Source organism: Vicugna pacos, chromosome 10 (assembly GCF_048564905.1).
Source record: "Vicugna pacos chromosome 10, VicPac4, whole genome shotgun sequence".
Taxonomy (NCBI): Eukaryota; Metazoa; Chordata; class Mammalia; order Artiodactyla; family Camelidae; genus Vicugna; species Vicugna pacos.
In genome coordinates this window covers 49,142,534-49,165,318 of record NC_132996.1, presented here as the reverse complement: position 1 = coordinate 49,165,318, position 22,785 = coordinate 49,142,534, and the positions used below count along the sequence as shown (strand labels likewise).

The window sequence follows — 22,785 nt, the reverse complement described above, 5'->3', positions numbered from 1 at the left end:
AGATGTATAACATAGTGATTCAGTGTTTTTATAGATTATATTTTGTTTAAAGTTATTATAAAATGTTGGCTATATTCCCTGTGCTATACAATACATCTTTGTAGCTTATTTATTTTATATATAGTAGTTTGGACCTCTTAATCCCCTATCCCTATTTGGCCCATCCCCTGTCCCTTTCCTCACTGGTAACCACTTGTTTTTTTCTTATATCTGTGAGTTTGTTTCTCTTTTGTGATATTCATTTGTTTTAGTTTTTAGCTTCCACATGTAAGTGATAACATACAGTATTTGTCTTTCTCTGTCTTACTTCACTAAGCAAAACATACTTCAGGTTCATCCATGTTGTTGCAAGTGGCCAAATTTCATTCTTTTTTTATGACTAAGTAGTACTGCACTCTGTGTGTGTGTGTGTGTGTGTGTGTGTGTCTCACATCTTTATCCATTTGTCTGTTGGTGAACACTTAGGTTGCTTCTGTACCTTGGCAATTGTAAATAATGCTGCTATGAAAATTGGGCTGCATGTATCTTTTTGAATTAATGTTTCTGGGTGTTTTGTTTTTTTTTTTTGGATTTATGCCCTGGAGTCGAATTGCTAGGTCATTGGTAGTTCTATTTTTAGTTTTTATCAGAAACCTCCATACTGTTTTCCATAGTGACTGCACCAATTTACTTTCCTACCAGCAGTGTATGAGGGTTTCCTTTACTCCACATTCTTGCCAATATTTGTTATTTGTGTTCTTTTTGATGATAGCCATTCTGGTAGGTGTGAGGTGATATCTCATTGTGGTTTTCATTTGTATTTCCCTGATAATTAGCAATGTTAAGTATCTTTTCATGTGTCTGTTGGCCATCTACATTTCCTCTTTTATTCAACATAGTTTTATAAGTCTTAGCCACAGCAATCAGAGTAGAAAAAGAAATAAAAGGAATCCAAATTGGAAAGGAAGAAGTAAAACCATCACTATTTGTAGATGACATGATACTGTAGATAAAAAATCCTAAATACACTACTAGAAAACTACTAGAGCTCATTAATACATTTGGTAAAGGTGCAGGATACATAGTTAACATACAGAAATCTACTGCATTTCTATACACTAAAAACAAAGTATCAGATAAATTAAGGAAACTATCCCATTTCCCATCCCATTAAAAAGAATAAAATACATAAAAATAAACCTACCTAAGGGGTAAAAGACCTGTACTTTGAAAACTCTGATGAAAGAAATTGAAGACAGCACAAACATGGAAAAATAAACCGTGTTCTTGTATTGGAAGAGCCAATATTGTTAAAGTGACTGTATTACCCAAGGCAATCTACAGATTCAGTGCAGTTCCTATGAAAATACCAAGGACATTTTTCACAGAACTAGAACAAAAATTTTTTAAAATTTGTTTGGAAACACAAATGACCCCAAATAACCCAAACAATCTTGAGAAAGAACAGAGCTGGAAGAATCAATCTCCCTGACTTCAGACAATACTACAAAGCTACAGTAATCAAAACAGTATGGTACTGGCACAAAAAATGGACACATAGATCAGTGGAATAAGAGACAAAGCCTAGAGAGAAACCCACACACTTATGGTCAGTTAATCTACAACAAAGGAAGCAAGCATATACGGTAGAGAAAATACAATCTCTTCAATAAGTGGTGCTGGGAAAACTGAATTCCATATGTAAAAGAATGAAATTAGAATATTCTCTAATACTGTATATATAAATAAAGTGGATTAAAGACCTAAATGTAATACTGGGTACTATAAAGCTCCTAGAGGAAAATATAGGCACAACACTCTTTGACATAAATCACAGCAATATTTTTTGGATCCATCTCCTAAAGTAAAGGAAATAAAAGCAAAACTAAACAAATGAGACCTAATTAAACTTAAAAGCTTTTCCACAGCAAAGGAAACCATTGACAAAATGAAAAGTCAACCTACTGAATAAGATAAAATATTTGCAAATTATATGACCAATAGGGGATTAACATCCAACATATATGAACAGCTCTTACAAGTTAGCATCAAAAAAAGAAACAACCTAATTAAATAATGGTCAGAAGAGCAGAATAGGCCTTTCCCCCCAAAGTTCTCACTTTTAAGGGTACTTAGAGAAAAGGAAAAAAATGATGGTAGGATCGTAAAGAGAGGAGACTGATTAAAGCAAAAATTGGGGTTGAAACAGAAATGCAGTAGAAAATAGAGGGAAGATAGATTGGCAAAAATGAGGATGTAGCAGGAAAGTGAAATGTGCAAAAGCAAAGGCAAGAAATTGGATGGGGAGTACTTTAAAGGGAGTGAAAGATGGCAAGTAATGCCATGAATAGCTTAATGTTAAAAGGTAGAAGATTACTATATCAGAGTTTTCTTCGGCTTCAGTCAAATCAATGATAATTATTAGAGAGTCATTGTAGTCATGATATCAAACACTCAAGGCAAGCTTCTCATGTCATTTTGGCAGAAGAAAGTAGTAGGAACCATTTTACAAATTATTAATTAAATTTGAATAAATGTTATGTTATAGTATTTTGATATGTGATCTTATATAGACTATGTAATTATGTTTCAAGGTGAATATCCACATGTTCTTCTAATGGCAAAAAATTGGTTTTAGTGTAGACATTTAAATGTTTTATGTAAACACATTTAAAGTAAACTATATAATATTTAAAATACGCATGAGGTTACATCATTTGTTCACTCAGTCATGAGAACTGATGTAGAGTGTTTGGATATGAGGCAGGTTTTGACATCCGGTAGAAGATCAAACATGTTTTGCCTTTAACATATTATGGCTGGTCACCAGGTCTTCCTACAATATCACGTGCATTCCTCATGTTTAGTAAATATCTGACTAATGAGTCTTAATACGTCAGCATTACAAACTACTTCTCTGCCATGTTTTCATTCTTAAAATTAACCTCAGATATTCATTCATGCTGACATGTAGAAATGAATGTTATATCCTCTCTATTTCCTGAAAATTGCTTAGAAGACTTTGATATATCAGAACTGTATATGGTTGGCTTATTGACGTCTTTAAGTTCTTGACCATGTTTTTCTCTAGGTTGATTGATATATTAGGTCACCCACTTACTTTCTCCTAGTTAAATTCTCTGGTAGATTAAGGACTTTATTTTCATTTAAAAAAGTCATTTTATTTAAAGTCTCATTGAATATCTGAATTCAGAATCCCACTGATCCACTAAGAGGAAAATGCACCTTAACATCTGAGAGACATTTAGTCGTATTATATACTAATTCAGCTAAACATGGCTCAAAGATGCCTTTACCTAATGTAATTTTGATTTCCTTCTTTAGGAATCCTGAAACCTTGGATCACCTATAGATGCTTTGAGACATTCTTTAGATGGTTTTTTTTTTTTCTGGAAGCCCAGCAACTACCCTGAAAATTCAATTTATTGTTGAACAGACCTATGGTAAGTGGATTTTTTTCCTCTTTTTTCTTCTGTCGGTTTCATGTTAGAGTTAAGTCTTATGGATGTTGTAATGCTGCTCTCTGCTGGACACAGTGTAATTTTTTAAAGTTGGCACTTAATAGATGGGCAAATAACTGATTAGTTGGATCCTCTGTGGAAGGGAATCCTTGTCTGCATTCACTGGAAAACAACAGTTTAGAACAATAGCAACTCTGTTTTCATAACGGGTGATACCATTGCCATTGTACTGATATCTGGAGCCTGATGAAAGTGCTGATAGTCTCGTTTCTAAATTTCACTGCTTCCTGTTTAGTGGTGTCTGAATGTTATAACGAAGGTACACTGAAGGATGCTTGTAGGTGATGGACCTTTTGGGATTTCCTACATTGTGGGTATATGTATGTTTGCAATTTGTCAACTTTATGATTATTATTATGTATTATTAGTGTCTTTTTTGTAATAGTTTAAGTTCCCTGTATGTTTGTTTCTCCAATGGAAATATTTAAAACATCTCCAGTATAATTTAAGTTAGACAGTGTTAGATCTGTTTTGAGTGAGTCCCTTTATTGTATTTTGTACAGTTGAATTTAAGTGATCATATATCCATCCTATAATCTAGCTATTATGTTTTCTGGCACACATAGTGAACCGTTCTTACACAGACTGATGTTGGATTGGACCTCAAGTGTCATATCATCTATCCTATCATGAACCCTCATACTAAATGCAAACACAGGTGTTCCCAAAGCTATTTTAAAATGTGTGGGAATTCAAAGTGTTTTTCTTCCTACTTTTGAGCTGAAATAGTATATTTGTTTTTGGAGTGCAGCCTGCATAAAATTAATACCTGGATGTAATGTCAATTTTTTTGAGAGTAAGCATACATTTTCTTGAAAAGAAGAAAAAGTTATTAGCACAACATGGAGCTAGGCAAAGATTTAACAGTATAACTGATCTTATGCTCTTTAATGGTTTGGAATTTTTTTTGTGGCCATTGGGAAAGCCTGTGAAATCTATTCTTAATTAGAATTGTGGAGAATTAGACATAGTAACTTGTTTTTTTATTAAAGAATTGAAATAAAAATTAGAAATATAGACCAAGAAAATAAAACTGTTAGCAAAAAAGAAGAGCCCTTTCTTCTTTCTCTGTAAGAATATATTATTTCAGAAAGTATATCTTTTTAAACTTTTATTATAAAATATAACATCATCCAGAAACATAAATGTATAGTAAAATAAATAAGTATAAAGCAAACATTCAGTAACTGTAGATCATTACTAGCATCCCAGAAATCCTTGATACAATCTTTTTTTTCTTCAGAGGTACCCAATGTCCTGACTTTTATGATAATTATTTATATAATTCTCTATACAATTTTGTCACTTTTATAGTATTCCTTAGCAATAAGTTCACTTTTTGTATGTCTCTTTTTAATCTTTATGGAATCATATGTATTCTTTCTTCCTTTACCTGGCATTATGTTTTGAAGATATCTACACAGTTGTATGTAGTTTTATTTTAATCATTTTCACTATCATGTGTTTTTCCTTTGGAAAGAATATGACAGAATTCATCCATTCCTTTGTTGGCGAATGTTTGGGTTCTTTCTAGTGTTTGGCTATTATTAACAACATTACCATGAATTCTTTACATATCATGTGTTGTTTTTTATGTGTCAGGTGGAAAAAGTCATATATTTTCAGGTTAAATATAATTGATTATAGTGTTGTTTTAAATTAATTTAAATGAGTACATGAGAAATTTGTTACATAGTGAGAGTACCACATATTAAATATTGGACAATGTTCTTAAGTAATCAAAATTTCTTTTACTGTAGGCCTTAAATATATAGTAGAGTGGCATATAATCTATGATAGTTTAAAAATAGTATACATATAGATATAGATATAGGACCTAATGTTGTAACTCTTTGTTTTACTTTATTAGCACATTGATTCTATTTACTATTGTGTCATGTTTTCCATAATCTCTTCACTTTCTGATGAAGAAACTAGGGAGGACTAGAGAGATTGAATCACTTGAACAAGGTTATTTAGCAGGTTGGAGCTAGAAAACCAGACTAACCTGTTTGCTTGGCAGTGGCAGTTTAAAGAAAACAAAGTGAAAAGTGAAATCAGGATATTTTCTTGAGTGTGTCCAGCCATTTAAGTGGAAAATTTGCATGACTAGATTTCAGAAATTATCAGATATTCTTTTGAGTCTTAACCAAGAGCTGGCCTTGCAAGAGAATTGTGTGTTTAAAGCTCCTCAAATGTTACTGCATTTTATCACAGTTCATCTTCCAAAAGGCAGCCAGGATATACTCTAACTTTGAGTGAGAATTTTACTTTGAGTAATTTCTCGTTCGTTGGGCTGTTATTAATGAATGGTGTACTATTCCTCATCTGTTAATTTTGTGGATAATCGAACCTTATCCTTTTGTGTGCCGAAATTTATTTTGTATGAATATTTTTCTAAAATGCTCTTGAAATATAAAATGTACCCTTCTGTTTTCTTAAACAGAACACACTGAGTATAATATAAGGTGTTTTTCTTTTTGTTCTTTTGATGACTCTGAGTTGTCATTGTGAACATCAGTCATTTCACAGAATTTGTGTGATTTCCTCAAAACCCATTATGCTGTGTAGGACTGTTGTCCTAAATTATCCTAGACTTATAAACTTTTATGTCCTGGGTGCTAATTATAATGTCTTTTTTTGTTTATTTTTTCTTTGTTAGGTAATTCTTGTCTTTTTCTGTCAGTGCTTTATGTTGACTCTAACGTAAAAATCAGCATTTCCCTAGGAAGTACATTGCTTAGGTGAGAGCTTACCTATGGTACCCATCTCCTGACTAACGGCATTGAAGGTGTGGCAGCTTTTTAAAATTTACTTGATAGTCAGCAACTAGGCTAGCCACTTTATTCCAGGGGACTGAGATTATCTCAACTGATTTCTGAATGATTGCAATACAACAGATGTTGCATATACTGATGCATCCTTATTTAGGGAATAAAAATTATCATGCACATTTTTTCTTATAAAACAGCGGTAGTGAAACTGGATTTACTTAAGGATTCCTTAAATAGGAAGTTCATTGAATTTAAGTGGTTTTTAATTGTGAAATATTTGATAGGATGGGCTTTGAAATAAAAACAATGTATTAGATGATACTGCCTATTAGAAATGGCAGTCATAAAAATTAAACCACCTTTGAAATGATAGATTTTTAAAGGAAAATAGAGAAATATCATAGATTTGGTTTCCTGGAAACATTTAAGTGCTTCAGGAAAGCATCCATTTAAAAATGAAATATATTTGACTGCTTACCCAATTATAAACTATTGAATGTAAATTTAAAGGAAAAAACTGGGGTCGAAGTAGATTTGTTTTTAAATGAAAGGAGATGTTGGGAAAAAAGATAGACATTTGCTATCCCAGCACATTAGGCATCAATATGGTCATTTTCTATGTCAGTGAGACTTTTTTCAATTTGAAAATTTGTTTGCTTTTAAACTTAAGTCAGCAGCTTTTACATAAGCATTTAAAGAAAAATAAACAAAGAGCTTAACATATAGTTTTTTCCAATGAGAACATCTTTGAGAATTGCCTCATGAACAAAATACCTTAGTGGTCTAAAGAGAGGAATAGCTTTTCTGGGACACATCTGAGATGTATATGTGGTGGAAGTGCCAAATGACACAACCCCCGTAGGAGACAGATGAGCAATTTCTAGAAAAGGACCAGTGCATTTACACTCAGTACCAATTCTGGGAATTTATTACAAATAGGCTTGTCTACCTATAGAATAACATATGCATAAGAGTTTCATTGTAGCTTCTTTTGTAGTAGCAAAAGACTTGAAACATCCCTGAAGTCTGTCAGTGGGGTATTGGTTAAATGAACTCTGACATAGCTATGTAATGAAATACTCTACAGCTGGCAAAATAGAAGGGCTGTTTTCTATTTGAATATTTAGAAAGTTTTCAAATGTACATTGTTACTTGAAAAGAGCAAAGTTCAAACAGTGTAAACTACTTTTTGTATGAAGAGGGAGGGGAATAAGATACATTCATATTTGCTTATATGTGCATAAAGAAAATCTGGACGGATATACAAAATCTAAATTTGTATGTGGATGGATATGGAAAACAGAGTAGATGGGACTTTTAGATTGCTTTAAATTTTTGAACATGTGAATGTGTTACTAGTTACAAATAGTCTAATTTGTTAGCCTAATGAGAAAGAAAGGATAAGCAGGCTGTATTTACCACAGAATTAGCCAGTTTTATTCCTTTATCCTTGGCAGATAGTAGGTAATGAGTAAGTATTTGTTATACAAATGAAACTATATGAACTATAAGATCTTTAGATGATCTCTTTTAGCTTATTTTTTGAAGTATCTTTTCAATATACAAAAACAGTGTTGTAAATCATGTGTTGATTCCAGTATAGAAATAAGGGAAAATATTTAAGTGGGTGATAATGAAATATATAGTTTAGTTTATTATCACATTATGGAATTTCATTTAACTTGTATAATATTGATGTTAACGAATTATGTTTCAACTTCACTGAACAGTAAAAATATTTTCAAAAGGTTTCTATTAAAAAGATTTCTATTAAATTAGGTAATAAGTTCCCACAATAAATAAAAGTTTATGAAATTTGAGGGCAAAGTGAAAAGTGGAAAACATATATTCTTTATTTTGCCTTATCTTCTATGCTACTTCAGTTTCTCATTTAAGGTCAAATTTTCATTCCTGAGACTATTTAGAAGCTCTGATATAATAGCAGCAGCACCAGCAGCTCCTCCTGACACAAAGACCTTGTATCTCTGAAAATATATTATAGGTTGGGGGTCGAGGGAAGGTAATAGGGTGAATGGTTGTTGCTCCTAGGTTTATAAGAGTCCAGGAACTTATCTTATCTACTGAGTTGAAACTTTGATTATTAAGATAGGTAGTTATAAGAACCTTTAGTTTTCCCCTTTTATTATGTATATATTAGTTGTTGCTAAATTTCTTATGACAAGGATTTTGACTGCCGATGTTTATCTATGTACTGCTGTGTAAAAATTGCCTTTTTAAAGAGATGTACATCTATATTTCCATATATATATATGGAAAAGTACACATATTATAAGTGGGTGGCCCAGTGAATTTTTCTGAAGTCAAGTACACCCATGTAAACAGTGCCCAGATAAAGAAAAAGAGTATTATTGGCACTCTGGAAGACACCTTCACATTCTCTTCCTGTCAGTATTTCCCTCCCTGTACAAAGATAACCACTATGCTGACTTTTAATAGCATAGATTTGTTTTGCTTGTCTTTGTATTTTATGTATAGAATTATACAGTATAATTTTGTATATCTGGTTTCCTTTGCTCAACATTATGTTTTGAGATTCATCTACATTGTTGCATGCAGTTGTAGTCTGTTCATTTTCATTGCTGTGTTCCATTATATGACTGTATGACAACTATTTTTTATTCTATTAATGGACATTTGGGTGGCTTTCATATAATGCTAAATATAACATGTGTTTCTTTTGAGGATACATCTAGGAGCAAAATTGCTGGATCATAAATATGTATATGTCCAGCTTTAATCAATATTGTGAAATAATTTTCTAAAATAGTTGTACTAATTTACTTTCCTATGAGAGTTCTAGTTGCTCCCAGTCTTTGCCAACACTCGATTCTTGATTCTTTTCCTCATCTTTTATCATCTGTTAGTTTCTGGTGGGTATGAAGTAGTGTACCACTGTATCATTTTAATTTCTAGTTCCCTGATGATTGATGAAGTTGGGCACTTTTTCATATGTATATTGACTGGTTATCCTTTTTGTGAAGTGCCTGGTAACTTCTTTTGCCCACTTTTTTGTCGGGCTCTGTCTCCTTCTTTGATTTATAGGAGTTCTGTGTGTATTCAGAATATGAGTCCTTCAGGTATTGCAGATATTTCTCCCACTCGGAGGTTTGCTTTTTCACTCTATTAATAGTACTTTTGATGAACAGAAGTTTATGGCTTTAAAGTAGTCTAGTTTGTCATTTATGTTTAGTGCTTTTTACGTCTTGTTTAAGAAATAATTGTCTACTCCAAAGATGTTCTGTGTTCTGTATTTTTGTCTGAGAAGTGCTGTAATTTTACCTTTTAGATCTGTAATTTTAGACTGTATTTTTATGTTAGGCAGTTTTGCTTGTCTTTTTAGACTCAATCTATGTCTCTAGACAGAAAAACAAAGTGGACTTTTCTTAATGACATAGTTACGTACTTTCTGCAAAATGCCCCCTGAAGAAAACTGTTACTCTATATTTACCTTACCTGCAGCTTTAATGTACTGCTTTGTTTGTTTGTTTGTCTTTAAGGAATGTTCACTAGAACATTCAGGGAAGAATTTCTGGGATGGGAAAATGTTATGATTTTCAATTTTTTTAACAATACTAGTATTCATAAAAATGTTTATCCATAAAATTTTGTGAGGTATTTACAGGCATAATTTCAGTTACCTTGTTTGAGTAAAATTTACTCTATTTAAGTTTAGTGTATTTAATTAAGGGGAAAAATTAGGTTTCAACTTTTGTCACCAAATCAATATAAATGCTATTACTTTTATAAGCTTCTTTTAAATTATTTTGATTTTTAAGAAGGATTTCTTGTGAGCATCCATTTCCATAGAAGTCATGAACATTTATAAGGCCCTTGGTGATACTTTTTATTATTCAAAATATTTCAGATATTTGTTCTGATTATGTGCTGTTATTTATATTGCAGAAAAGTTCTTATATATCTTGGTATTTTTGTTTTTATCTTGTCAATAATGTCTGTTACTAACTTCATGATTATTGTATACTTAATGTTACATTTATATTTCATGAGAGTAATTGCCTACTTAAAAATGTATTTTGTCTCTGATCACAGGGCTGAAATTAAAGTTGATTGTACTTGACTTTTAACTAAGCACTTAGATATTTTTCACTTGTCATCTATATTTTTTAGTTTAAAGCATCAAATTAAATATAATTTTATCCTGGCTTTTATTTTAATTCATGCATTTAAAAACTGAAATTCAGATAAAAGATAGTTTCAAAATAAATTCAGTATATTATTTATGAGTGGAGCAACACATTAGCATTGGGTTCACAATAGATCATATCGCTTTTATTCCATCTTACAAGCTTAGCAGCACAAACAGAATAATCAACATATTATTTGGCTGTCATCTGCTGAACAGAAACCAGAGATCACAAGGAGGTTTTCCCTAGCTGTGGTGATGGCCTTTTTGTTCCAAGCCCCCATCTGGGAGGGCCATGGTGTGTTATCATATGGAACGCGGGGTTTTCTGTAATCTGCTTAGCTGCACTGCAGTTTGAATCTTCATTCCATGTTTGTGTAATTTATAATTTTAATGAGACCATGGCTCTTGTGGGCTTTGAAATATATTAAAAGCTCTTTTGTGCATATGCTTTTGTTCTTGCTTAATAGGCTCAGTGTATTTTAAACTGATGAATTTTTATTCATGAATTTGGATGTCTGGGGATTAACTTAGACTGAATATCATTGCACTCATATATTGATGGTTAGGAATTTTTTTTATTGTTATTTTGGGTTTTTGTGTGTGTGTGTGTGTCTGTGTCTGCGTTATACTTGTAACTAGAAAAGGAAAGAACTTACGTAATTTTTAAAGGCTAGGAAAAAGTGGCATTTTTAGGTCATGAAGAATTGATTTAGATTTTGCCTGTCTCATGTATTGATACTCTTATTTCATCTTTAGTCTTAGTATTTTGGGTATATATTATAAAGGAATAATTATGAAAAAGCAACTTTTAAGTGAGTTAGTACCTTACATACTACTGTTCATATTGAAATAACATTTCTATGTGTGACAAAGATAGACTTTGTATTTTAATTGTATGTCAGTTGTCTATGGTCATACTAAATGAGCCATGGACTTTCTTCTGTTAAATTAGGTATATGTTTTATATTTTAACTATTTTCAATTTACCTTGTTTCTGTAAAACTCTTTTTATTAGTGTATTGTTTTCTTTTTACCTACACTGATGAAATAATGAAAAAAGACTAATGAAAATGCAGCTTTCTAATAATTTATAAGATTGACTTTTTTATTTTGCTAAAATCCTGAAATATACTAAATGCTTCAAATCTCTACTACAGTTATTACTTATAATATATTTTTAAAATTTGAATATGGACAATTATATAGCACCTTAGGAAAAAATCATGGCCCTGTCTAGATCCAGATATGTTTTTTGAAGTTGCTATCTATTGGACTCAATGAAGGGTAACACACGGACCTTACTAGTCTTTTATGAAGTTGCCCAAAATATATTGTTACTGAAAACCTATGTTTACTGGACTAAAGCATTTTCGTAACTGTAAAACATAATTTTTTTGGTATGTGTTGGTTGTCAATTTGGCTGGTCTTTTCTTCTCCCCCACTTCCCTTAAGCTAGAAATGTGAAATACAAGGTAAAGTGACAGCATTTTATTCTTTCGTTACTAAGCTTATCTATCAGATTTGACGCTGGAATGTTTGTTTTTCCATAACAACCCTCTGCTCTGGTATTTTATTAGTAGTACAATTTTAGTTAGCTTAGGAATAAATTACTGAAAATGTGTAATCTGCTAAAGCAGTGCTGTTCAATAGAAACATAATGCAAGTCATATGTATTTTTTATTTAACCCACTAGATCCAAAATGTTATATGTTCAACATGTAATCAATGTAAAATATTTTTATTCTTTTTTTTATGGTCTTCAAACTCCAGTATATATTTTATGCTTATAATACATTTCAATTTGGACTAGTCACATTTCAAGTGCTCAATAGCCATACATCGCTAGTGGCTACCTCACTGAACAGTGCAGCTGTAAAGTAACTACATCTAAATAGCATAACAGAAATACATATTTTTTTGCATCCCTTATTATTTTTCTAGTAGTATCCTAAAAAGCCAAGAGTATTCATGTGCTGTATAGTTGAAATTACATGAAGTGTCTTTTATAACTCTACCACTGATAATATTGGTATGTGTGTTTCTGATTAATACACAAAACCAGAATTATATCAGTTGATTCCTGAGTACTTACCAGATATTGTGTAGATATGCTTAAAAGTATTGTGATGATAAGCAGATAATGGCTAATGTAATGGATGTGGTATGTTCCTCAACAATTGTGGGCAAATCAAACTTGTCAAATAAGTAATAGTTCAAGTATACCAAGGAGCTTAGTTTTAAAAGAATCCTATGGCAATTCTTGATACTTTTTTTTTTGAAATAAAATTGAGAACACCTTTTCAGATTCTTAGAATTTTTCTGAATAGGTGTTTGTGTGAATGTATATGAATCTCTCTTTTCATATGTGTTTAAAGTTGGCAAAGCTTTAAATTTCTTGGAAGAAAAAAGCTGAACATAAAGTACTGTTTTCTAAACATCTCTAGGATTCCATACATTTTAAATGCTTTGTATACAGGCAAATGTAAGGAGAGGTTCCTTCCCCAAGTACTTTAAAAATATATAGTTAAGAATTGTAAAACCATAAATTACAGTTGATTTGAATCGATTCAGATATTTTAAAGTATAAAATGATCAAGATGATTCATATAAAATACTGCTTCTGTACCTACTTTATAACAAGTAAGACCTTCTTATCTGTAATTGACCTTGCTCAGGTATGGTTTAGAGAGAAAATCATACATTCATGAAACCTCTGAATATTTCACATATTCTAAATTTTTAGGGAAATGAGCTGTTACATAATCTAACTTTTATGTAGATATTGTCTGATGCCTGTTGTATCCTTAGTCACTTAAATTTTTATTGACTTCACTTTGTGACTTTTACATTTAAAGTGTTGGCACAAAATGTTAAACTGTTCTTTAAACAATACCTCTAGTTTCTTGGAGATGATAAATCCATCCATTGATTTCCTAATTTTATTATGTACACAGTCAATTGTAATCCAAGATTACAGCAAACAAGATGTTAATTTCTAGCCATAATCTATGTACATTTCAATTACAGAGCTTGATTGTTATAGAAGCACAGAATAAAAAGGAATAACATTTGTGCTATCCTCACAGGAGCTGTCAATAAAAGATGTAATAGGGGATTTAGGAATCTGGAAACGGCCAACTAATTTATGTGAATCTATTTTATTTCAGCTAGAAAGACCAAGCTTTTTTTCGTCTGCACTGCATATTGCAGAGCACAGGCTGTCTATAGAAAACCAGGCGGCTGCATATGGATAGTCCCTTGATATCATTCACTTGCTGTGTAATCTTATTATGCAAAGTTCTAATCTTCACCTAGAATGAATGCCTCTGGGTCAGAATATAGTCATATCAGGGTTTTTGAGGTCATGTTTTGTGATCCTTAGCTTATTCTTCTAAGTAGGGCTGGGATTTAAAGGGTATTCCCCAGACACCAGCAGATAGCCAGCAGAACCTGCTGCCTTTTTGGAAGACAAGACCAACATGAGGTCCCTGGTAGGATTAAACTTGATTTGTAGCTGTAGGATTTTTTAACAGATGTATTATTGGACAGGGAATAGGGGGCCACCAGCACAGCAAAATTGAATCACGACTGGCATTCTCAGGGAGTTTGCTGCCTGCTAAAACAGCAGCTGCATGTGGATTTGACTTCTTTCAGGTGAAGCGACTTCCAGTCATTTGGAAAGGATGGGATGAAAAGGAACCTTGGTGATAATTTTGATGTCTGCAAGATTTAGTACCAGTGTAATGGGATTATCGGTAACACCTTCACTGCAGAAAAAGCCACCTGGCGCTATAACTGGCAGCAACTGAGAACTAATCCTTTCTCATCTCTTGGATGTCATTCATGAAGCTCAAAGCGATTTCTATCCTGCTAACTGTGATTAATTTTTATAAACAACAACAACAAATCAGGTGATCAAGGCAAAAAATATGCTTTTTTATTATTTAAAATATATAGCCTTATTATAAGCTATATGACTCATAAATTATGTAAGACATATATAAACTATAAACTATGTACGACTTGAAATTTATTAAAATGTTGAAATAAAAAAGTTGATTAATCACGTCTTTTATACTTTTTCCATTTCAGTGACATAATGTATTAGCTATTGGTAAAGATTTATACTTGAAATTAAGTACTAGTTTAAATACTTTAGTGTTCTTTTAGATATAAGGCCATTATCAATAAATTAATGAAAATGTCTATAGATATAAGGAATTGGAGTAATTTGTTTTGTCATATGTTTTACCTGTTCTGTGACTGCTTTAATTCCTGCTGATTAAATGTTTTTAGTGAATAAAATGTTTAATGGTATAAAAATATATAGACAAATAGTCTAATAATTAAGTTAATGCTGGCTCAAATTGCTGATGAAAAGGTTTCTTTGTGAAAGTGTAAGATCTTATGTAAAAGTCTTTAAATAGTTAATGTTAGTATCGAGTGACTATTTTTTTAATTCAGAAATTCTTAGTCAAAGTTTTCCTTTAGCAGATAGGGGTTTAGTTAAGTGCTCTAAAAATCATGTATTAGTTAATTGAGGTGTTTTTTAAAAGCATTTTATTTCAACCAAAAACTTTATCAAGTACTTTGTCTAGAGGTTTTAATTTTAATATTCTTCTCTTACATGGTCCATAATAAACTGAGAGAAAATGAAGTGAAATTATCCCATCAGTCACCCAAACAGTATGCAACATAACTGCCAAGACTAGAAAAGATAATTAGTGTTGTCAGTGTTATGATCCTAGAGTACTTACTTTTAAATATTTATTCATAGAACTTGATTTTTATCTTATTGTGTTTTTTGATTTAGTAGTTTTGTATTTGAAAAAGTAGATTATAAAACCGTAATTTAATGTTTTTAAATTTAAAAATCTTAGCTAAATATAGGTGACTAAAATATTTTTTGAAATTATAAGAATTGAAATATAATCATCCATTATACACAATGTGCTGATTTACTTATAGCCTCTGTTTACATATAGTACATTTTACTCTTCTCCATATGAAGTCTTTATTAAAAAATCAATAGTGAATATAATAAATTGATCGTTGGTCAAACCTACCTAGCAAACTTGACGTTCTTATTGAATTTTGTTTTAACTAGTTCCAAGCTGTTGTATTCCAAAATGTGTTTCTTAATTTGTTGTCACATTTGTAATGAATGAATGAGAAAGCTTAACAATATTTCTGCTGAACTGAATTATATTAGTTTATAAAGGACTTCTTTAGCCTTCCTTTTGTGTTTTTACTATTTGAAAAGCTGTTTATTTAAAATTCTCTTACACTGAAAAGATCTATTCATGAAACAAGTGGACTAAGATCTTTTTCTCATCCTTATAATTTATAATTACTTGTATTTTAAATATACAATATTTGGTTTATGTGTAATTTCAAATTATTTTGTCAGGTAGTGTATTTTCTGAGGGTAACTTTCTGTCAAAGCTAATAGTATTATATGATTATTTCAAAAAAGTAGCTTTCCTTTCAAAACAAAATTTGTCTCAAAGCTTTTATTAAACATAGTCACTGTTTACTTTTCTGCTTTATATTCAGCTGTTTACTGAGTGGCAGTTGAGAGTGTTTTTTCTTCCCTGTCCTAGGCATTACTCTTGTTTGATTAGAGGTGCTTATTTTCCTTTGGAAAGTCCCAAATAAACTAATCTTAATTAAATTCATTGTTAATATATAAGGTCTTCTGAATGATACACATTCTTTTCAGGTAGGTATGGGTTACTCAGATTTAGTACTTTACTGATAATAAAGAAATTTGACTCATCTTTAAAAGCTACAACTAATTTATTGCACAGGTGACTTATAATGTCAGTAAGAGTTAAGGAAGTTATTTTTGTAGATAAGAAAAAGGGATACAGGGTGAGAGAAATGAAGAAAAAATTTAAAAAGTCAATTGTAACAAAAAAGCGGGATGGTAAGCGTAGGGCTTTTTAATTATTTAACGATGATGAACTTTTTCTTTTCTTTTCTTTTCTTTTTTTTTTTTTTGGTAATTTATGAGCCTTAGTATTTCCTCTAAAGGGCCGTGCATGCAACTGTAGACTGGCACAGCGACAGCTAGCCTATGACGATGCTAAATGCTATTTCTTCCATTTGAATGAATATCCTTCAACTATTGCTTGTACCGCTTGTATATTGTTCTGAAATAGATGGGTTATATAGCCATTGGGGAATTGCTGGTTGGATGAATGAGATGGTTTTGGTATTTCACTGTTTGGAAACTGGCACTTGATTGTATTAAAAGTGTCAATGCTTTATAAACATAAACATATGCTTATAAACATAAAATGAGTTTTGATTTTGTATATATGTAAAAAGTGAACTTCAGAAAATAATACTGGGTTTTTAAAAACCATGAAAATATTAGTAGTATAAAATTTATCTGATGATGAAAATTTATGGAATTATCCCAAATTTAGCATTTAGTTTAAAAATAATGAATGGCTAAATTTTGTCAAGTTTCTGAAAATGCTGAGTATGTCTCAGTGGTCTCAAATGACAGCACAAAGTCCTTTACTGGGTTTCCTTTGTGAGAACTTATTTAAACTACAGATTTTTGCAGTCTTGCTCTCATAGATTCTCATATATTAGCTCTATGATGGGAGCCTGGAAATTTGGATTTTAAATTAGGTTCTTGGGTTATTTTGATGCTACAGTCAGATTTAAAGCAGTATTCATTGCTTTAAACCTTAAAGTGATGACAATTATTTTCACTGAGAATGAATCAAAATAAATAGGTTTAACTAAAATCTTCACTGATTATGGGGATAAGAGCTCTTTGAATTTGAATTTCTAGAAAATAAAAAATACCCTCTGTACAAGTCTTACAGTAGATTTAACATTATAGATTTGAACAATTCATGAGCAGCCTTGAAGGTGATTTTGAAATGGCAGGAATTTGAATTACTTTGATGGAGAGGCTGCTGTGTGAGAGTAAATTATTTAGCTATCGAACAGAGTACACCACTCAGCATCCATGTCTTAATGAGTCTTTGTTGTTCTCTCCTTGTCACAATAACTTCCATTCAGGATCTGAAATGGACATCTCTCTTTCAGTTGCTTTATATATATCACTATATGGGAAAATATATTTTGTGTTGGTATTCTTGAATATTAGAAATCATAGAGCTCTCAGGAATGTCGTTATATCTGCTGTTTTTCTTACTCAAATGAAGGTAAATGTAGCAAAACTGTGATGTTGGGGTTTGTTTTCTGCTTCACATCTACTCCTCACCTTTTCTTAATATGAATGCTTCTTTAAATGCTAGTATATTCACTAACTGTTCCATTTATCAAAACGAAAAAGTATGTGATATTAATCACTTCTTTGGTTTCTTATACTTTAAAGTGAATGAATTTCTGTAAATTGATAGTCTCAATTAACACTGACACTGTATGTTTTTCCCCCTATTTCTGAAACAAAACATTCTCTTTTCAAAGGAATTCCAGACCCAAACAATCAGGTGGATGTTTTCTTTGTGACTTTGGGTATTCTGAAATCACTATAAAGCTACTTTGATAGTTCAATTCTAAGTCAAGATCTTAGACTTGTACCCCTATTCCCAGAAACTTCTAAGGATGGAGGAATGTTTACTTTCTTTTTGGTTTTAAAGTTCACTCTGTTCCATCTTTTTAGCTAGTTTTAACAAACCTCTCTTCTATGCCTATTGTGTAGTTTCTAACAAATTTCTTTCATTTTAATTTAGAGGCAGTGTAGCATGATGGTAGACTTTAGAACCCAACCTCATTTTGAATTCTGACTCTGCTGCATATGAGCTGGGTGATTTTGAATAGTTCCTTAACCTTTCTGTCCCTCAGTTTCTTTATCTGTAAAATGAGATGCTTAAGTTCTCATAGAATTATTGTAAGAATTAAATGAGTCGATATATGTAATGAAAACAGTGTTTGGCACATGGCAAGAGCTACTATTTAACAGTATTTGCTATTATTGTTGCTGTATTTTGGTTGATAGTTAATGATTTTTTAAAATGTGTGTTGAAGGAAGCCAGTATTACTTACATCTCACATAGTTTTTTCTTACTTTATGTTTTAGGAAAAAAATTTTTTAAATCTGTAATGTAAATACCTTTTGAAAGTGGGTAATAGCCTTGCTCCCTTATATCAGCATTATATAGAGTTTACTGTATTTTAAACAGTCTCTCAAAGAGTTTCTTAAAAAGCCTTTTCTGTGGAGGATTATTGTACATTTATTTTCTTGTATTATGTGACACAATCACAATTTTTAATTTTCATTTCTTTTTTTGTGACTCTTCTGTTTATGATCTGATAGAGTACTTAGGTTCCCCATTGAAAGAATTGATTCTCTGCACTAATGACTAAGTTTTTTAAAAAATGTAGATGTGATAGGGAATAGAAAGTAACAAATTATGTTTGCTAGGTAGAGTAAGAATTCTATATGCCAAAGCTTTTCAACTTTTTTCGCAGTATACATGGAATATGGTAAGTTACATGGCACACAGCAGTACATAACTAGATGAGTAAGGCTGCTCAAGGATGGAAGTGGCTGTTGGTCACTCTGAGAGCTTAGAGCGATGGTTCTCGAATGTTATTTTGCTTCAGAATACCTGAAGAAATTGTTAAAGCAGATTGCTGAGCAATACTCCCAAAATTTCTGATTACATAAATCTTGAGTTTGGCCCAAGAATTTGTACTTCAAGCAAGTTGCCTGATAATGCCCATTCTCCTGATCTAGGACCACACTTTGATGACTAATGGTTTAGTGTGTCAGTATTCTGATGTGATAGGTAGAATAGTATCACCCCTCACTCCAAAGTATTCATGTCCTAATTCCCAGAAAGTGTGGTTATGTTACCTTACATGGCAAGAAGGACTTTGCAGATGTAATTAATTAAATTAAGTAACTTGGGTGAGGAGATTATCATGTATTATCTGGGTGGGCTCAATGTGATCACAGGGGTCCTTAAAAGTGAAAGAAGATGGCACAGGAAAACCAGAGAGTCAGAGGGAGATGTGACCATTGAAGAATTGTACTAACTTCATGAGAATTTGTTATAGCAGGAATGTAATACTAATACATCTGTAACCAGTTCTCATTTTACCAGCTTGATTTATGCTGAGAGTTCCCAATCTCTGCTATTGACTTCAGATCCTGAGACTGAGAAAATAAAAACCTGAAGCAAGAGCTCCCTCATTTTTCTGTCATCAAACTGACAAAACTACCAGTATCTGAACCCAGCTTATTTTTCTTCTAAGTTGGAGAAGATATCCCAACTTCTGCCAAAAGTGAATCTGTCTACTTTTGTTTGATCTCTCCTGTCATCTTGATTATTTGGTTGATAACACAGCACACATACACATAGATGTGCCTATCATGTGATGTATTTCTGCACGTATATACATGTGTAACCACTGCTCAGGCTCAATCTCAAACTTATGCCACTTTTCTGAACTCAGTCATTATAGACTAGTTTTGCTTGTATTTCATAAAGTGAAGAATATAAATGGAATCATACAGTGTGTACCCTTTTGTGTTTGTTTTTTTCCACTAACATCTTTTTTCACTAACATTATGTCTGTGAGATTCATTCATGTTGTTGTGTATAGCAATATTTTTTTCCTTTTCCATGGTATATAGTGTCCATTGTATGAATGTACCACAATTTATCCATTCTCCTGATAGTTGACATTTGGGTTGTTTATAGTATTGTGATATTATGAATAAAGCTGCTATGAATATTCTTGTATGTGTCTTTGTTGAACATAAGCATCTCTTTCTGTGGTGCATGTCTAGGAATAGTATTGCCATATCACAGGGTATGTACTAACTTTAGAAGATACTATCAAACAGTCTTCCAAAATATTTGTGTAAGTTTATCATTTTACCAGCAGTGGTTGAGAGTTGTAGTTGCTCCACATCTTTTTCAGCTCTTTGTGTTGTCTTTCTAATTTTAGCCACTTTGGTAATTTGTCTACATTTGCTCCCAATATAATACTGCCTTAGTTACTGTAACCTTACTATGAATCTTGATATCTGAAGTAATTCCTTCCAGCTTTGTTCTCCTTAATATTTGCCTTGGCTATTCTAGATCTGTTGTATTTCAATAAACATTTTACAATGAACTTGCCATTTTCTACTAAAAAAATTCCACCGGAATTGCATTTAATCTACAGACCAGTTTGAGGCAGAACTAATAACACTGGACATTCTTCCAATCTACAGGCAGAGTGTATCTTTTCATTGTTTAGGTCTTCACTTTCTCTCAGCATTGTGAAGGTCTTAAACGTTTCTTTTGATTTTTGTCTTAAGCTTTTTGGTGCTGTATTTTAAAGTTTCATTTTCTAATTGATTTTTGCTAGTATATAGAAATTTAATTAATTTACCTGCTGATCTTATATCAAGAGACCCTGCTAACTAACTCACACAGTTATTCTTTTTCCATGTAGAGAAATCTCATTTGTTAATAATGACCTTTGAACATCTTCCTTTCCAGTTTTTGTATCCTTTTAAGTGAATTGGTTAGGACCAACAATGGCATGTCATTATGTTACCAGTAATATGTTAAAATTTTGTTGTTGTTGTTATTTACTTGTTGTTTGTTTTTTATTGTCAATAATCCTTATAAGTTAAGGAAGCTCCCTTCTATTCTTAGGTTTATCAGAAAATGTGTTGAATGTTATCAGATGCTTTTACTGCATCAGTTGAGGTGATTATGTAATTTTCTTCTTTTCTATTAGTTCTGTGAATTACACTGATTGATTTCAAAATGATATGCCAACAGTACATTCTTGGAATAAATCCCACTTGCTCATGATCCTTTTTATATATCGTTGAATTCAATTTGCTGATGTTGATGAGAGACTTCTTTTCCTCTTACGCCCTTGTCAAGTTTTAGTATAAAGGTTATACTGGCTGCATAAAACCAGATGGGAAGTATTCCTTCATTTCTATCTAATTACAGAGTTTATGGTTAATGTTATTTCTTCCTTAAATGTTTGGAAGTATTTATCAGTGAAGTCATCTGGGCCTGGAATCTTTTTTGTGGGAATATTTTTCATCACAGACTAAATTTCTGGTATACATACAGGACTATTCAGATTTTTAATTTCTCTGTCAGTCTTGGTAAGTTGTATCAATTTAATTTAAAATATCAGCATTTATTAAATAAAATGTTTTATAATGTACTTTTATTATCTTTTAATGTTTGTTAGATCTCTAGTGTTGCTCCTTTTTTAATCGTGATACTGATAATTTGGGAGTCTGGTTTTTTCTTGATCAGACTTGCTAGTGTTTATCAGTTTTGATAATTTTATTAAACAGTAAGCTTTTGATTTTATTGATTTTTGCTGTTCTATTTTTGCTTTTTATATCATTAATTTGTTTTACTATTTTTTTCCTCTTTATGTTTTGGTTTTAATTTGTGCCTCTTTTTCTATCTTCTCGAGATAAAAGCCTAGGTAATTAATTTTCATCCTTCTTTTCTATTTTATGCACTTAAAGTTATGCATTTTCTTATTCTCATTGCATTAGGTACCTCTAATACGTATTGTTGTGTCATATTTTCATTATTGTTTAGTAAAGATGGGAATTTTTAAATATGTATTTTCCTTAATTTCCAAACATTTGCAAATGTTTGTTTATCTTTTTGTTATTGATTTCTAGTTTAACTCTTCTGTTAAGTATTTTGGAGAATATACTCTGCATGATTTTTCTGTCCTTGCAATTTTAAAAATGCTTCTATTCTTATGAAATTTTTTCCTTTTTGTCTCTAGTAATATTTACCTTACTTTTAAACTCTATTTGGTCTTATATTGATATAAATAAATTGGGAGTTTGAGACTTGCAGATACTAACTACTATATATAAAATAGATAAACAACAAATTTATACCAAATGTTAATCATTTTTATTTTCAACTCTTCATATGTTAATATCAATATCTGAATCATCTGTTTCTGTTGTGTACTTTTTTCTCTTGGCTATCAGTAAATTTATTTTGTTTTATAACACACTTTGAATACAATCACTTGGTCCTATTTTATATTATGCTTATAATCTTTTATTGAATTAAGTTTAAAATGATAATAGCCCAATTTTATGGGCAGAGAATTGAATAGCCATGTCTTCAAGGAAGATATATAAGTGGCCAGTAAGCACATGAAGAAGCTGCTCAGTATCATTGGTTATTAGGGAAATGCAAGTCAAAGCCACAGTGAGTTATCACTTTACACTCACTAGATGGCCATAATCAAAACATGGACAAGAACAAGGTTATTGGCAAGGATATAACGTCATTGGACCCTAATACGTTGTTTGTGAAAATATAAA

At 31.5% G+C, this 22,785-nt stretch overlaps 1 protein-coding gene across 6 annotated transcripts in view; it reads left to right on the top strand.

The window, feature by feature from the left end:
* IMMP1L (inner mitochondrial membrane peptidase subunit 1) overlaps positions 1 to 22,785 on the top strand; it is a 64,503-nt gene that overhangs the window by 6,591 nt on the left and 35,127 nt on the right. For 5 of the 6 annotated variants that reach the window (XM_015251981.3, XM_006198343.4, XM_072969722.1 and 2 more), the window contains one exon: positions 3,325 to 3,443. The gene's annotated coding sequence lies outside the window, so the exon portion shown is untranslated. Of the gene's footprint in view, positions 1 to 3,324; positions 3,444 to 14,117; positions 14,375 to 22,785 lie in introns of all 6 variants that reach the window. The other variant, XM_072969723.1, reaches the window with a different exon arrangement.